Source organism: Aedes aegypti, chromosome 2 (assembly GCF_002204515.2).
Source record: "Aedes aegypti strain LVP_AGWG chromosome 2, AaegL5.0 Primary Assembly, whole genome shotgun sequence".
Classification (NCBI taxonomy): domain Eukaryota; kingdom Metazoa; phylum Arthropoda; class Insecta; order Diptera; family Culicidae; genus Aedes; species Aedes aegypti.
The window spans coordinates 176,729,928-176,748,810 of NC_035108.1; the positions used below are offsets into that span (position 1 = coordinate 176,729,928).

The 18,883-nt window shown below is 37.3% G+C and overlaps 1 protein-coding gene and 1 long non-coding RNA gene across 2 annotated transcripts in view; one reads left to right on the top strand and one right to left on the bottom strand.

The window, feature by feature from the left end:
• LOC5573715 (5-formyltetrahydrofolate cyclo-ligase) overlaps positions 1–11,427 on the bottom strand; it is a 30,634-nt gene extending 19,207 nt beyond the window's left edge. Inside the window, exon 1 of the mRNA XM_001654704.2 lies at positions 11,225–11,427. The gene's annotated coding sequence lies outside the window, so the exon portion shown is untranslated. The remainder of the gene's footprint in view (positions 1–11,224) is intronic.
• A 6,718-nt stretch (positions 11,428–18,145) lies between these two features.
• Positions 18,146–18,883, top strand: LOC110675435. Its single transcript, XR_002499489.1, has 2 exons — positions 18,146–18,263; positions 18,324–18,883. It is a non-coding gene; the product is annotated as an uncharacterized LOC110675435 (long non-coding RNA).

An 18,883-nucleotide genomic window follows, 5' to 3' on the forward strand; every position in this document is an offset into this window, starting at 1 on the left:
ACAACTGTGTAACTTTACTTCTAACATACGACCGTCGGTTCTCCAAGTGTCCAAATGGTAATAAATAAGCAATGATAAGAATGTACCATTGGTTGTGCGACTTTTCGCCGAGTGTCAATTCACCCAATGTCGTTTCTACAAAAGTCAATAACCCGAAAGCTAATGCCTCGAGTTTCCCTTTTCCTAGAATGACTCATTTCGGGTCATCTGATATTCATCCTTATTTATTTGGTTGGCGGTTCTTTCAAGTTCTACCGATCGTTTCTGGAATTTTTGACAATATTTGTTAGTCGAAAATGACCAAATATCTTCCTCTTATGATAGCGTATTGTTCTTTTTATTTTATCACCATGGCACTCAATTCGGGGTACAGACATTCAGAAACTCAGATAAAAATAGCACAATAAAGAAAATTCAAGAAAAACTTGTATTAAACCTTATTATTTGGAATCAAATATGTATAATAAAACTATTTTTTTTTTTCATTCTTCCTATCCTGGTTTGTAATGTTTCGTTTTATAGCCTAACTTTGAAGACATAGTTTTCCAATACATATCAGACTATTCTTTTCTTAAATAAATTACATGTTCAATTAAATTCGTAATATTCGTGCATTGCTTAGCGCCTACGTTGCGGCAAGGTGAAACTATTCAAACAAATCCAGCTGAGGTTGGTAGAATTGAATACCACCGGTTCAACATTATTTCTGGTTGGCAAATTCGACGACTCTCCAAAACTTGAGTACTTACATAAGGTACCCCGGGGCAAGTGAGAATCCGGGGTAAGTGGGACATTCCGTTATAGCTCGTTTAGAAAAAGTTTTTCAAGGGGGTATTCTTCTAGGAAGTTGAAGATACAATGATAAGGAAAGTATTTAGTACAAAAATGATTGTAATTTTTAATACCATGTGCTCCATGTAACAGTATTCAGCTCAGCACCATTTTCAACTTGCATGATTAATTGTGACACGTTTCACGTTCTGCATTGGTTCGCAAAAAATAATTGTGCTATAAATCGAATTACCATCGGTAAGCTACAACTTTAAGTATTGTGATCGGTAAGCTACAACTTTAAGTATATGTTTTTTGTTTTCATTTCATATGAAAATAACTATCGTCTAACTTATCCCAAAATAACTTTATACCCGGGGTAAGTGGGACCTATCGAAACCAGCACCAGAATCAAAACTTTTTCTGCACGTTTCAAACATTTTCCTAGAGAGTAGCACTAAAACATTCAAACGAATGATTTTTATCAAAACAAAAATCAATCTTACATTACGTAATGGTTGAAACTGGAGAAAAAATTACTAAACTTACTTTTTCTTTTCTTTTTTTTTTAATTTTTGAAATATGAATTTTAAATTGAACGAATATATAGATAAAATTTAAAATACATCATGAGATCTACTATTTTTATTGAACTTTATTTGATATTTCTATCAAATTCAGTAGTTGCGGAAAACAGTTTCATCCCATAAAGACAATGCATTACAGTAATAACGAATAATAATAAAATATTTAAAAATTCGTCAGTTAAAGTTTACGTGCTGCATTTCGATTGATAACTTATAAATGATATATTTTGAACATGTTGTATATCTCTTTACGCTATTAGTGTGGAATTTAAAATTAAATGCGATGTGACATAACCTTACATTTACGTTTTCTTCCTAAAACGTTATGCATGTTATGGTTGATCCCTTATGTACATCAAATATATATTCAAAATTGTAAATCTATGATTTATCAATCCTATTATTGCAATGATTGACTTACTGATGTGGTTTGACGCATGAAACTGGATGTGTCCCACTTGCCCCGTTTAGCGAGGTAACTGCGTCCAATGGCTCATTGTCCATCTTTCTTCTAAGGTTTTCACAATTTCGAAATTATTCGATCAAATTCATGCACACACCAGTAAATATGTTGCCAAAATGTGACCGTGTCGTTGGATTTGCAAAATATTGACATTTTCAAATTATATTGAACAATCTGTTTGAACTATCGATTTTTTATGTCCCACTTGCCCCGGGGAACCTTATTCGTCGAAAATGGATAATTTCCGGGTAATGGTACATTCCGGTAAGTAGTCTTCCGGTAAATTGCATTCCGGGTAATGGTATTCCGGGTATTGGTATAAAATCGGTATTCCATATTTAAGGCAACAATGGCGCCTGCCATGTCAAAATGCAGACCAATGAGGGGAGGGGGAGGAATTGATGGTGCATTAAACTAGCTCCCACAGTAGACCAGATATACCTCTACGTCCACACCCGTTTATGCGGGAAGGTGTAGGGGTGGTAAATTTATGGCAGAGAGGCTTGCTGTTTGGCTAGCAGACTGCTTTTGTATCAGGCGTAAGGAATTGCGTGCTATAATGATCGAAGAATGGAAGAAAGGAACGGTTTATTTTCACCTCTGATTCTAGCAAATTCGTTGAACGAATAGATCAACTGTGATAGAGTGAAAGATAGAAGCAAGTGGAAGATCCAGCTACAAAGTATAAGGAAAGGGACGGCTTGGAATTGAATCCATGACTTTCTGCTTTAGAAGCAGAAGCGATAAGCAAAGGACCACCAACCCCGTCCTAATTGACAAAACCATACTGTGATATTCAAATATCAGGAACAGAACAAAAATCTACTCATACATTCGAATGTTAACTATAAAGTTAGAATTATATGTCTAAAGAGAGAATATTGATATTTTGAAATGGTTTTGCTCTTACTTGTGTACCTCGGGTGGCCCTTCTAATCGAGGGGCCCAGGTCAATTGACCCCTTGAAATCCAAGCTCATAGTTTTGAAGACAAGCTCTTAGTTTTTAAGCAAAACAGAGACGCATATTACACTTAACCCGTAGGCTACGGGGCTGACATACAAAATTCAAATTGCTCGTATTTGAGCATAACTCAATATTTTTTAATAAAATTTTGAGGATTGTTTCACTGTTAGTTGTAGTTTCATGAGTAATGGAGAAGTATTCAATCGAAGTATTGTTGCCAAAGTTATTTTAGAAAATCTCTGGGTAAACTTCCTTTTAGAATTCATTTGTCATTTGGAAACTAAATGTTTTCATACTAAAAGTGTAAAGACCAATTGTTTGTTTGAGAAATGTTTAATAACCTTAGAACAATGCTACGGCCTCCAGAACATTCTGAAGTTTTGAACAAAATCTACACAGGGTCATAAACTATTTTAAGCAAGTGATGTCTACGTTTAGTGCTTTACAGCAATCATTGAGCCTCAACAGACGTGTCCACAAATTTTGACAAGATATTGGATATTGTAAGTCATCCAAATCGTCCTGGAATTCAGGTCCTGATGATCTACAAAATCTGCAACAGTCTATACTCACCCAATTCTCGTGAAACATTCTCATTGCTACCCATATAGCTTCATATGGGTCGGAAAGTGTACCTCTATAAATATTGTTAATCTTAAGATCTTCAGAACACACTGAAGTAGTAGGAATCAATTTCGGCATACAGCTTGACTTATTATTCAAACAAGATATTATTAATACATCCACTATTGAACATAAAATTCCATTGTAGGCCAAAACAATTGTTTATGAGCTTATTGGTTGAACTATGAACTTTTAAATACTCTAATGACAAGATTTACAATATCTACTGAATCTACTGGTGCTGTTTCTCACTTGTTTTCAACATTTATTATAACCAAGCCTCTATTTACATCTACAAAGCTTCAGAGATAACATACAGATATCCGATGGTACCATGAATCCCCACTTATTTCAACAATATCCCTTACAAACCATCGATGTTTAATTTTATTTTGAATTTCCAGGTACCCTACAGTCGTAAAATAATACATCGGTCATCAATTCGAAAATTATTGTTATTCCGGATTTATTACAGGGAGAACCGAGGTAACCCAACTTAAGCAATCTGTAACCACTTTAATTTGAAGTCCATGGCTTGCGGTACATCAAAGTTCATGATTTTGCAACTTAAGTCTTAAGAAACTATGAAACATTTTTGGATGGCTTGGCTACATACTAGGTTGTTCCAAATACCCGGTTTCCTGAGGGATGTGGCCACTAAATTGGTGGTTCTGAAACCTTACTGGCGAAATATCAAAATGACTTCCCAAATCATGACCTGATCACATGCCAGGTTGTTTTGGATACCCTGTTCAAGATTACATTGGTACTTCTGAGACTTATATTGCGACATATCTAACTTCATGAATTTGCACATCAAGTATCAAGAAGCGTAGTTCAGATAGTAATTAAACCTTGAAATAGCAGATGAGTTTCTGTCGAGCCTGCAATTGGAAGTGTCGGACTGGCCCAGCTCAGTATGGGAGAGAAATAAAGTTGTATAATTCCACGGGGCACCCTCAAGGATTATTCCTTAGGGTTAGAGGAAGACTTTCTGAAAATTTCAGCATTGAAGTTAATATGTAAACAACGTTTGGTAATATTGAAAATGTTGTTACTTACTTTAATTACTTAAATCATTGATCAGCGGGGTAACATTGATCGGAGTGACACATCTTGTAAAAAGTTGGTATCATCATTTATTGATGAAACATTTCCAAAGCATGAATGTTGCTTCTATTTCTTATATTAATGAGCTATTGAAAATTGAGATTTTTGCAAAAATTGCGTTAACTTTATGCGTAAATTTGTCAAGTTTGCGAAACAATGATTTCAATGGTTAAGGATGACACTACCGAAAATTCATGTCTCACATAGGTTCTGCAAGCGATATGAGCAAGGAAAATGCGGTTCTCACTAAAAATGGCATCGCCCAAAACGATTCCGCTGTCAAAACTTTTTATAAGTATGTTCAATTAGGCAACATTAACGAATTTCTGTTAAGAATGTAAAATTCCCTTAGGAAATTGCCTACATTTAGGCGTATTTCGCAGTTTGAGGTGTTTTTAATTTTAAATTAACTCAAAAAGTAAATGAGATGTAAGCGTTTGGACATCATATTCGGCTTCAGGGGCTATGATTTAAGTAAGTAACGACATTTTCAATATTACCGAACGTTGTTTACATGGATGATCAATGTTACCCCATATCAGCTAAATGAAAAAATCACATAAAACATTTTTGTAAACAGGCTTAAATCTTTCAAAAAACAAACTACAGTATACAGTCACGTGCTACGGGTGGCAGTACTTGTTTTAAAAATATAAAACTCAGAATATTTGCATTTTTGAATTAAATATTTAAGAAATATCCTAAACACTGATCAATGTTACCCCGGATTACGGTACAGACATTCAGAGATATGAAACCCACTTTACTTACAAGCATGATCGAACATAATCCTTATTTGAGAGCATGAATGTATTTTGTATCATAAATGAACTAAATATGGACAAAATACAATTTTCGTTAAGCACCTCTTGTCCCTCAGTTTCGGACAGCTTGATTTGTTGTATGATATCTTTGTAATTATTGCACCAGTGTCTCAAAATACTTTCATTTTTCATGGGTTCCGTCGATCATGGTATCAAACATGCAATAAAATTAAGAAGAATGAACATTCAGAACAACATCGTAAGTGTGCTATTTTTCATCATATATGGAAGAGGTATTTGATAGGCATCTTTCAAACTAAGAAAAACGCAAATTATTCTTGAAACTGTTGCAAATGCATTGAACTGGTAATTATAAACTATTCCTATAGTGTACACATTCAATGATGTTCATATTTGCAGAATTCGAGGCATTTCCAGATCGTATCCGGTATTGGGTGCCACCTTTCAAGATCGATCAATTTGATACTAAAATACATCATCAAAATGCATTGTCATAATTCGTATTTTTATTTTCAAATTTATTTTTGTACACTATAAAAATGATAATATTTATCATAAATGGGTAACACGAGCCCATAAAATCAATATTTTTCGAATTATGAATTTAGTGGCTTAAGTGTACGGTACTGGGGGATCTCCCCTTACACATGTACAGGGTGTCCGTAAATTATCTGAACAGCAAAATATGGAAAAGATGATCTCGTATTGAAAACATTAAAAAATCAATGTCCATGTACCGTTTTAAATACATCTATATGTTAACACAAAATACACCTCTAAATAATTTCGAAATTATTGCTTCTTACTGAGATAGGCAAATTTGAATTTTTCGAAGGTGTTTTTCCTGAGGGCCGCTAGTCATACTAGAAATGTTTTGTCCCCAAAATTTAAAAGAGATGAATCCAAATGTCCCATTATTTTTTGAAGCAACCTGCAGTTTAGTGGCTTCAAGTTAGACTAGCAAAAGAAAATTAAACGGTTCAAATCCAATGAGTTCTATGGATATTTCTCTTCCGTCATAAAGCTCAAAACACGGCTCCCTATAAGACATCTCAACACATTCGGCTTGGTTTCACAAATGTTTGAAATCAAAAATGTGTTAAACTTACTGCCTTATAATATAAAAGGTTGATGTTTTAAACCAAGCAAGAATACTGAATTTATTCTGCTTGATTGCATAGAGCCATGCCTACAAAGTTTGTACGGATAATTTGCGGACACCCTGTAATGATGAAGGTCGTCGAAAATGGAAGATTTCCGGATAATGGTGCATTCCGGTAAATGGGCTTTCCGGGTAATGGTACATTCCGGTAAGTAGTTATCCGGTAAATTGCATTCCGGGTATTGGTATAGAATCAGTATTCTATTTTTAAGGCAACAATGGCGCTTGCCAGGACAGAATGCAGACCAATGAGGGGGAGGGGGAGGAATTGATGGTGCATTAAATTAGCTCCCACAGTAGACCGAATATACCCCTGCATCCACGCCCGTTTATGCGGGAAGGTGTAGGAGTGGTAAATTTATGGCAGAGAGGCGTGCTGTTTGGCTAGCAGACTGCCTTTGAGTCAGGCGTAAGGAATGGCGTGCTATAATGATCGAAGAATGGAAGCGTAAGGAACGGTTTATTTTCACCTCTGATTCTAGCAAATTCGTTGAACGATTAGATCAACTGTGATAGAGTGAAAGATAGAAGCAAGTGGAAGATCCAGCAAAACAAAGTATAAGGAAAGGGACGGCTTGGGATTGAATCCATGACTTTCTGCTTATGGTTCTATGGCTAGAACCACCAACCCCGTCCTTATTGACAAAACCATACTGTGATATTCAAGTATCAGGAAAAGAACAAAAATCTTCTCATACGTTCGAATGTTGACTTTAAAATTAGAATTATATGTCTAAAGACAGAATATTGAAAAATATTTTGAAATTTTGCTCTTATTTGTGTTCCTCGGGTGGCCCTTCTAATCGAGGGGCCCGGGGCAATTGATCCCTTGAAACCCAAGCTCATAGTTTTAAATACAAGCTCATAGTTTTTAAGCAAAACAGAGCCGCATATTACACTTAAATGAAACATTAATCGCAGTTCTTCATGATTAGAAATTTAGGCTTGAAAATATTTAGGTCTCATTTAATTTGAGAATGTGCATTATAAGGCCTGTGAATAAGCACTCGCCATCGTTGACGCTTTGAAAGAATCTATTTCAAAGATATTGAATTCGATGACTGCATCACAAAATTCGAAGGTATGCTTCCAAACTCGCTTCCCTACGTGGCAGGTTATGTATAAAAATCGAGTGCGAAGCTAAAAACCAAATGAACAATTTGATCTATAAAAAAAATTATGGTTTGTTTAAGCTTTCCATATGAAAACTGACATATAACAAGCTATGATGTGTTTTGCATTTTTTTTTTACGTATTACTGTTTTAGTGATATTCAGGCTTCGCAGAATTCGCTCTCATTTGAGTATGAAGCACGATCAAAGCAAGCAAAGAAAAACATCCCATGTGTTGCGGTCCACGATCGTCATTGTATGGCAAGGTGTAACAAGTCTGATAAATGGAAGCAGTGAGCGAGAGCCCCAAAGAGAGGGCGATGATAAATTCCACTTTTCTCGCTTATTTACCGTTGGGGATAGGTGTTGTTCTTTACTGGCACGATAAACAATCCACGAACTGCAATGGCAATGGCTTGGAGCATGTTTAAAGGGGGAATGATAAAGCACTACTATCCCCCCAATCTGATCAAAGTTGTATCAGTATACGATAAACAGTCTCTCATAATGTGCAGCATGTTATGATAGTTACAGAAAGCGATACGTGAGAGATTCTCTCAATTTTTTCAGGATTCAATCCGTGGTGATATTATTCAAATTTTCAGCAAAAATAAAACTCCATTTATTCATAAACAATTTTACAGAAAATGACAAATCTTCATAATTTTGAGGGGGAAAGGAAATGTTAATGTACAAGTGTACTAAGAGACCATCCGTAAATGACACACCATGTTTGACAACATTTCAACACTTCTAGTATTTGATCACACACAATGAAACCTCCTCTTGAAAAATACCTAGCTTAACAAAGAACCCTCCACCTATTTTAATGTCTTTTCAATCATAAAGCCGAAACGAATGAAATTTGAATACACTAACATGCGACACCGTTATTTATTTAGTTATGTTTTTTGCGTGAATCATAGTAAATAATTTAATCTTTCGAAGCTATAGAATGTTTTGACAGATTCTCAATGCAAATCATGTTATGAGTTTATAGTATTTTTAGAGTTGCTAACGTATTAAGAATCTGACTTCAGTGATAATTATTGCCAAAATACTTTATTTTGAGTTTGATCTTTGTCATTAGTATGAGTTCAATTAACCCGTTAACGCCCAAGTTAACCCCTCTACTGGCAGCTTAATTTTTTATCACTAATAAAAATTCAAATCGCGATAACTTTTTTGTTTCTAGATATTTTTGCACCATTTTTTCACAAGATCTCAAAAAAATCTTCTAGTTTAAGAATCAGTGTCGATATTATTTATTGGTGATCTAGTTGTGAAGACATTCCGATGTTCCTTGGGTGACCGACATTCTCCATATAAAATGTCTTTGGCGGCCATTTTGTTTTTGGTCAATTTATCAAAAAAATAAAATGTATACTATAGAATGCCAGATAATAAGGAGCTTCTCTGAAAAAATCATACAAATCGATTCAGTATTCTTGGAGAAATCTGCGAATTACGATAGGAGTTTTTTTTTAGAGTTTTCAAGATCTTTATTTGTCCAGCGTGGTACCAGAATCATAAATGCTCATTACACAATCACGGCTGCACCAAATTGCTTTATTTTTTCACAACATACTCGCATTAATGTATCATTCCGTGGAGTAAACATTCGAATACGATAAAAATTCTATAGCCTGAGATATTTAAGTGGGTTATGGCTACGCGTCGGTCTCTCAAGGGATTTTGGAATATCTTCGGATCCAGATGACCAATTATCAATATCGACACACATTCTCAAAATAGAAGACTTTTATGAAGGCTTGTGAAAAAATGGTGCAAAAATATCAAGAAACAAAAAAGTTATCGCGATGTGAATATGTTTTTAGTGGTTGAAAATGAAGCTGCCGCGGCATGCCGATAGAGGGGTTAATTAACGTTCCCATAAAATAAACATAGTTTCAGCAAAATATCTATTGCGAGGATAAAAAAAAACCTTAAAAGTGTGTCGTCGATATCTGATAGCTCCATGGAATTAACCTTGCATTTAATTAAGACAAAATTAATGCTACTAGATCCTTTAGAAACAGTAAGCGTTATAAAAATATTTTCGGTCGTAAACGTTCAACTTTTTTTCTACCACGGGAAAGAAAACTTACGCCTACAACAAAGGTTCCTGAAAAAGTTAAAAATCCGTCATTTTCTAAGCAATTTTCAAAATTTTTGCAGCTATTGAATGAGGCACTATTCGAGATCAATATCCATTTAAAATTTGTTTTAAAAGATAGTACCGTAAAACGAGGTAACTTTGATAGTTTTTTTTAGAAAAAAAAACTTCAATATTTATGCATGCTGTTTCAAAGAATTATAATTTAAATTTTTAGAGCAAGTACTGGCATCCTAACTACTTTGAATAGATATATAATTTTCCATGGAATTGAAAGTCAAACTACAATCAAATAGTGATTGTAGAACAGATTGTTCGTAAACGGTTCGAAATTGCAAAAGTGGCATCAATTTTAAATATTCGTATATTAAGTCTCAAATATTCTCGATTTAAATGAAAATAGCTATGGCATGAAGTATCATACTAAAATTCTTTACTTCTGCATTCGTTTTGCTTAACTGATGACCAGATATCATCTAATTTCGATTAGTATATGGTGGGTCCCGCACTTTCAAAGTTACCCGTACTATCAAAGATACCCCGTTTTACGGTAACATGCTATTTTTTGAGCGGCGTTTGATCATATCTTTGGAAACAACATATTTATGAATGGGGGACGGACCTGGTGTAGTGGTTAGAACACACGCCTCTCACGCCAAGAACCTGGGATCGAATCCCATCCCCGAGATAGTCACCAAACATTTCAGTGACGACTTCCTTCGGAAGGGAAGTAAAGCCGTTGGTCCCGAGATGAACTAGCCCAGGGCTAAAAATCTCGTTAATAAAGATAAAAAAAACATATATGAAAAACATGTGTGTCAACTGTAATACCTTGGGAACAACGCATGTGGCAAATTAATATTATATTAATATTATTATTAATAAAATTTCAAATTAAAACGACACGCCAATTCATGTTTTACGATTTGCTATGCTAATTTTGAAGTACGTATAAATATTTTAAGAGACTATGATTGTGACTCTGCACAAATAATAATAGGTTTTTGAGATAAGAGATGAAATCTTGTTTATTTGGAACAGGACTGTATGACGCGCGTATCACAGACAAATAGACATTTGAGTATTTTTTCTTAATATAATATTATGGTTGTAATAATATGTTATCTATTTAATACATTAGCATCAGTTTGGTAAATTAGGTACGAGTACAAACAGAAGTTATATTTGCATCCACTTGGCTGTAGCTGTTCTTACAATATAGGGAAACCTGGAATGGTTTGCTCATCTACGAACGAAAGCCCAAATACAGTGTTCAAACATTATAATAAGCAACGTAACTGGCAATCAACCTAGGTTCTAGAAGCCAAGTCTTCATCAAGTCGTTCTGTGTATCTCCTATCTGGATAACACTTATGTAAATTATACAGAAAAATGTTTTGAGTGCTACGTCTGTTTCCCTGTGCTTGTTCTCCCCTGCTAAACAATCTCTTACTACCGGTCGTGTGTAACAGGTATATGACTCTGCGTCCTCTTAGATGCCGCTGTTTGTTTAGAATCGTTTATCTTACCTGTTGTCGATATCTGCACCAATTCATGCAGCACTCTGTTCCACGATGTATAACTTGGCCGTTGGCGGGTTTCGTTGCGTTAAAGGCCTACCACTATTTGTCTACAAACACCAGCAGGGTTGAAGCAAATTAAAGTATGGCCACACCAGCAGCAGGGCTGCTGAATGGTGTGCTTTCTTTGAATCAACTGTTCTGTGCGGTGCGCAGCGATACGGTTTCGCACCTAGCTAATCTACACGGAGTTGGTTGTGTTGGTGCCGGAGACTGGAGGAGCTCATAGTGGTAGTTTTGTGTTTTGAGTTATTCTGTCGGCAGTTTGCAAAAACACACATGGTTCAATTAACGATCAACGCTCCGTCATCGTAATCATCGTCATCATCGAAACTTCAAAAGCAGTTTTTCTGCTCAAAACGAAAAATTGTTCGAAGAAAATGTGTTCACTGTGTTTTGGTCGGAGAATAGAGTACAGTGAACACATTTTCATGTAAATTTTCTTGATTTTGAAGGAAAAAACTGCTTTTGAAAATTCCGAAATCAATGACGGATCCTGCCCCCTTAACATCCGATAGATGTTTTAAACTGGCGAAAGACGGAATTGTTGCCAGTGCCTGAATTTATTTACTTATTATGACGTCACATTTATTCAGAAGACATCAATGATTTTTTATCGTTGTCGACCATCGGTCGGGCTTATGGTCCATCTTCTTCTTCTTCATGGCAATACGTCCCCACTGGGACAGAGCCTGCTTCTCCGCTTAGTGTTCTTATGAGCACTTCCAAAGTTATTATATGAGAGCTTTCTTGCCTTAATTGCCATTTTCGCATTCGTATATCGTGTGGCAGGTACGATGATACTCTATGCCCAGGGAAGTCAAGGAAATTTCCATTACGAAAAGATCGTGGACCGACCGGGAATCGAACCCAGACACCATGAGTTTGCTTTGTAGCCGCGGGCTCTAACCTCTCGGCCAATGAAGGCTTTTGGTCCATCTTCAGGGTATTCTAAAATTTATGTTGTTATTAAACAAATTATTTATCTTTCCAAATAAATTATAAAATTATTAGGGGGATTCCCCCACAACCGGACAGCACCCAATAGCGAACATAGTCGAAAAATTGAGGAATCATGGTGCAATCAAGGTAGTGTAATATAAAAAAAGAAAGCTATAACTGATTGCGCAAATAACACATCCTTGACATATGTCTTTTTTTAAACAGGGCATGTTGCAAGAATGCCGGACAGCAACGCTGCAAAGATGGTGTTCGCATCGGATACGGTTTATACTGAAAAGGCGTGGAGCGCAGCGAGATTTGTGGGCGGAACAAGTGCGCATCGATTTGGCGAGCTTGGGCAGAACCGAGGATGGAGAGATGCTGCCACGAACCGAGTGTTGTGGTGTGAAATTGTTTATTCAGTGTTATCGGTTTAGATATTTACTAAATAAATGAATGACAAATAACGAATACTTCAATACTTGTTTTCAATTATGTATCGTGGTTTACGGCTAAACAGCCGAGTGGAAGTTTAACAACTACCGAAAAGCTAAACATCACATATACTTTGCAATTGGATTAAATGGACAAATTTATGTGAAGTTTTGCGAAAAAGTTACACGTCTTCTCAGTGAGAATCGAACTCACGACTCCCTGATATCTAGTTAGGGCGCGTTACCCCTACGCCATGAGAGGACTCATGGACGCAGAAGTTAACCTGAATTGGATTTCTGCTCAATAATCACGTGGTCCTTTTCTGCAAAGTGCACCTCAGAATTAGATGCCCATCCAAACACAACGCTTTCTATTTATATCCAATGCCTAGCCCGAGAGCGCATTATTTTTTAGGTATTGAAATAGCACACCACACTGCTTCAATATTTTTTCCACGCAGGTATCAAGATGAGGGTTTGTACAAACGTCCTGTAGATAAGTATCAAATCATATAAGTTCGAGGCTTCAAATTATATCGGTTTCTCAGGAAAGTTTGATCAGTAAACTAACCAAAAGCATATAAGCCAATAAAAATATCACTGAAATCGTCTATTCTTGTTTATCATAACACTGCTTCCTGGGCGAGTCCGGTCCGTTTGTGCTAGATTTTTGATACATTCAGCACTAAACCGTCTTTTGTTGCTGCACGCATCTGGCGGATGTTCAGATACGCTATCGCTTCAAATGTTTCGCCAACAATACCTAAGTAAACATATTGGCTGGATCTTTTGAAAATCTTACCTTCGTTTGTTAAACCCGGCTTTCCACACATCAACTTCCAAGGTGATGTTGAACACCAGGCACGAAAGTCAGTAACCTTGGGGGTCATGCACAAATTACGTCACGCTCCAAGGGGGGGGGAGGTGGTCCAGCCAAGCGTGACAAGCCTTACAAAATTTTCGGAGGACTCATACAAAAAGTGTGACAAAGGGGGAGGGGGAGGGGGTCGAAAAAGTTGAAATTTAGCGTGACATAATTTGTGTACCATCCCTTGTCAAAATCCCAAGTGGAATACAAACAAACTGGAATGTACGCACGAATGTTGTACACCGTTCATCGTTGCTCTTATCAGTCATGTGAGCTTTCCAGAAGAACTGTTCGCGTGCCTGGTTTTTCCTAGCTTTTCACAATGCGTTAAGTGAATATTGATGAAACCAGGTCGATAGCCTTTTTTAATCTGCTCAAATAGATGGCGGAAAATAATCTGGGATAGCACTTTGTAAATGACGTTAAGAATAGTGATCACACTCTAGTTTTCTCATTCCAGTTTCTTGTCCTCCGCCCCTCTTCCTGCAATGACACGAATCTACCAAATGATGAGGAACACGCCTTTGCAGCTGGCCTGATATCGGTATTGTTCTGTCTCTCAGATTCTAATTAAAAGCCGGTGCAGATAGACGGTTAACTTATCCTGGCTCATCTTGATGAGTTGAGCACCAGTGCCAGCTGCCTTGTTAACATTCAGGTTTTTTTTGCGTAGTGCTGCTTCCATATTACGATCACCTCACGTCCGTTCGTCAAGCTTGAGTTGATTTTTTTGGCGCTCCTGAAGCTCGAGCTGTTTAACCGAAAGCGGCGGGCTCGTGTGTGGTGCAGAGCGCCACATCCAAGGAACGGTGAAGCATGGAGGAGGAAATGATGGTCAGGGGGTATTTTTCATGTGATGGAGTGGAAAGCCTCGTGAAAATCGACGGAATAATGACGGCAGATTCCTACATCAACATCTTGCGGGAAAATCTGGAGGTTTCGCTGATCCAGACGGGCCTTGAAGAGAAATTCATATTTCAGCAGAACAACGACTCGAAGCATACTACCAAGAAGACCAAGTCTTTCTTCCGGTCTTGTCGAATTAAACCGCTGGGATGGCCTCCACAAAGCCCAGACCTCAACCCCATCGAGAATTTGTGGGCGATTCTCGATGCCAGGGTTGACAAAACAGGTGTTATCAACAAAAACAATTATTTTGAGGCCTTGGAGCGCGCCTGGGAAGAACTAGAACCACAACACCTACAAAACCTGGTGAAAAGCATGCCGAAGCGCCTTCCACAAGTCTTTAAGGCCAAAGGAGGACACATTAACTATTAAATTGCTCTTTATTTTTCTTAAATAATCTTTTCTGGGGCCAAGAAAATAGTGGGCACTTTTTTGTCACTATATTTTTTTAATACAAATTGATTTTCTTTTTCTTTGAGTAAAACTCTTTCTTTTATCAAAATTTCGTAAGTGGAACTTTAAAAGAATATCAAAAATAAAATATCCAAAAAGATTTAACTGTGTTAAATTTAATTTGAACAAAATTAATGAGAAAAATTCGAAATCTGGAAAGGTGGGCACTTTATTTTGCCTATCAGTGTATATCACATCAGCATCATGCTGTCTACTCCATCACCAGTGCATTGATGGTGATAGACTATAGATATCACTGATGGATTAAGTTTAGCCTTAAATTAAGAAAACAAAATGATAGTTTAACGGTACAATTACCACGTGGTCACCCATTCTCCAGTGATTATGATCTAGAATGCGATGTCGCATCACTGTTGTTGATTGTGACTTACGATCTTACGGTGATATTGATAGTTTTAGTACATCAGCCATCAGCTGATATGACTGATATTGAGCAACTCTGGTTAAAGATTTGAAGATTTTGATGTCTACTAAGAAAAATATCTGCTGTATAGCATGACGGATTTATGATTTAGTAAATTTAGAGAAGAGTAGGAAATGAAATAGTTCACGTAAGAACAAATGACAAATCTATTAACAACATAAAAATAAGATAATTGCAATTTGTGTGGACAGTTTCGATGGTTTCAACTTAGACACTGAAACACGACATGTCCAAATACGACTTAAAGATAAAAAAAATATCTTTTTGTGTTTTTTTAGAATGTCAACTATCTTCTTGATAATCGGCAGAGGTCTGAAGAAGGCTTAGAAAATGCCGCATGGATACGGGGTGTCAGCAAAGAAACGCGCTGGTTATTTATGTTGGAAACATTTTCGAGGAACATGTACGAAATGTAAGATCAACGCTTTGATTAGTGGTTAGCGTTGATTCAACGCAAACTCGTTTACGTTGACGCTAACAAGCATTAAAATCAACGCAACGACGTTGACGTTGATTCAGAGCAGAATCAACGTTAACGGCGTTTATCGTTAATTAGAGTTAACAACCCTGTAACATATAGTGGATCGCGGCACGAATGCTTTTCGAGATGCATTGAGATTCATATAGAACTTTCTCGTTTCTTGTGAACTTTGCAGCCACTTCATTGCCTGACATTCTGCTTCTTTCAGCCAGCGTATTTTAGGGGGCCCTCCCTAGTAAAGTTCAAGCCCCCCCTAGAAAATTATAACTCTCATACTAAGTTCGCATCTTGCTCGAGGGTTTTTTTTGCCCGAATGGCTCAAGCCCCCTCTAGGGTTGAGTTCAAGTTACGTTAATGATGTCAACGTCTGAACTGCAACCAATCAGAATGATCGAAGGTGAAATGACGAAGGGGAAAATAAAATCGGGATGCAACGGTAAGAAACAACCAGAACAAGAAGCAGTGCGAAAATTTAGCTCCACCCTTTTCAATTCCAACGAAGTGCTTTTTGCTTTGACGCAATTTGGTAACGGATACATTTCGGATTTCTAAAATTAATAGAAAGTTTAATTTTTTTTCAACTTTTTATTATTTGCATCGCTATGTGGGTCCTTTTTGATTTAGTTATTTGTGAGGTTCTACAAGTGTATCGTTGGGGCTTTCCTTAGACGAGTGGTTAGATTCCGCGGTTACAAAGCAAAGCCATGCTGGGTTCGATTCTCGGTCGGATTTTTTCGTAATGGAAATTGTCTTGGCTTTCCTGGACAAAGAGTATCATCGTACCTGCCACACGATAATGCGAAAATGACAACTTTTGCAAAGAAAGCTCTCAGTTAATAACTGTGGAAGTGCTCATTGAACACTAAGCGGAACACTAAGCTCTATCCTAGTGAGGGCGTAATGCCAAGAAGAAGATGGAGTATCGTTACTGGAGGCTGTATCAAAAAAGAAGTTATTACAAATCTCGCATAACTTCTGATCTCGCCCTAAAAGCCATTGGTAACCATGTGTGTAGCTCATTGTTTCTGAGCATTTGAATGGATTTTCATGTTATTTCACAACGCTATGGGGAAGAAAGGATCATTATCTACCTGCCCGTGATGTTGGTTTGGATGCTTATTCTTTCATTTGCTCAGAAACAACGAGCTACACACGTGGCTACCAATGGCTTTTAGGGCGTTATCTCAGAGTATGCGAGAAATGATCATATTCTTGGTAGCGGCAAAATCAATCATACGCCGTTCTCCTTCGTCAGCCAATGAGCGCTGAGTTAACTCCTCTACCTGGCCAATCAGGGCGTTAAAATCTCCTATGATGAGCATGACGTCGTGGCATCAATAGCGATAGCTTTTTTTTTTGGTCTAATGTGTGCAAAGCAAGTGTGTATTGTGTATTGTGCTTACGTTTAATTTCTGTTTATCCTTGCAAAAACTGCAATACATGTGATCTAAATTGCATCAGATTGCAGAACTTTTTATGCTCTTGCCACGCATAGGGGATGATTATTGTGCAGTGCAAGAGTGTTAACAAAATTTAAAGATAAATAACTATCAAAAATTACATCGGTGCAGCAACAACAACAGAATCGACAGAATCACAAAGCGTTCTTCTGTTCCATTGAAGAGGGGCATGCGTGCCCTGCGTCGCTCCCATGACGTCGGTTACGTGTAGCGCATGTACTCAGATAATCACCACCGAAAGCGATAGAGTCTATTGTTTTGGCAGGTGCGAACAAATTCTGCATATTCGGTGCTCTGAGCTTCGTCAATCTGATTCCAATGCTTTGCGAAACAATGTCGCTCTCAAATATATGTGCTTTGCGTGCCGTAAGAAACAGGTATGTTTAAACGATCTGCAAGCTAAATGTACCGAGTTATTGGAAAGAATAAATGAAATTGGTGCGACTGTCACTAAACATGAAACTAGCTTCAGCCAGCTGGAAAACAGGCTTCTGACCAGGATAGAGTCTGTTCTAATGCCGACGCTTGTTAGCAAGATCGAAAGCATGATTTCTACTCGGAAAGTAAACGAAAATCGGCTCTCTTATGCAGCTGTCACACGTGATGCAACAACTACTGCAGTCTGCGCTTCTGCCGTCACAGTGAGTCCGGTACCTAATGGTTCTGATGGTCGTGAGAGCTTGGACGAAGGATGGATACTACACTGATAAAAAATACATAGTACCGTCGACTATTACGGCATATTTAGCGTTACCATGCCAATTTTTTGTATTGACAACCACATATTACGTTATTTTCACCACATTTTAGTTGAAATTACTACGACCAAACGCATAGTAAAATGGTAAAATTAATCACTTATGTCAGTCAACGTCATAGCACAATGTTGACAAAAATTTTCGTCCGGCACTAGATCAGTTTTGTTTTGCTAAAAATTTCGCGGCAACCGCTCAGTTTAATTTGCATGGAATCGTTATTTTAATTACGTTCAAAACAAAGGTAATAATTCTGTTCATCGTTCATTTGCATTGAGAAATTTAATGATTTTTGATTTTTAAGGCTGTGATGGAAGACATACACCCCAGTGCAGACCGGGCGTCCGTTTAGAAATACCGGGACGGTCGTAAACCATCGAACGTAACAAGACGGCTCGCAAGCAGGATAACACCATACCAATGTAACTTCCATCATCGAAGAAAGTTTTGGCTATGGCCATCATAGAGCTAGATCCCCAGCAAGAATATGGAACCAGCAGCAGCATCCTTTCCAGTGGCAACAAAACTCCGGCACCCAAGGATCAAACTTGTGATACGTTGAAGTGTAATCTGGTTCTAACGGAATAGATGTCGACGAGGAGCTCGATCTGGAAAAGAGTCGGAAGGCGACGGAATCTTCAATTTCATGTTGGATCGGCGATGCGGGAACCCGGTCATCCGAAGATATAAATGTGGAAGCGGTAACTCTGGCAATCACGGCAAGATGACGTCGAACCGAGATTCTCCAATATTTGCTATCGTTTTTTATGTATATTCATCAATTCTGTATGTTTTTACTTTATGGTTCAGGGAGTATCATGATAAAGACAATAAATAAACTTTTTTTTTATTTTTCTATAACAA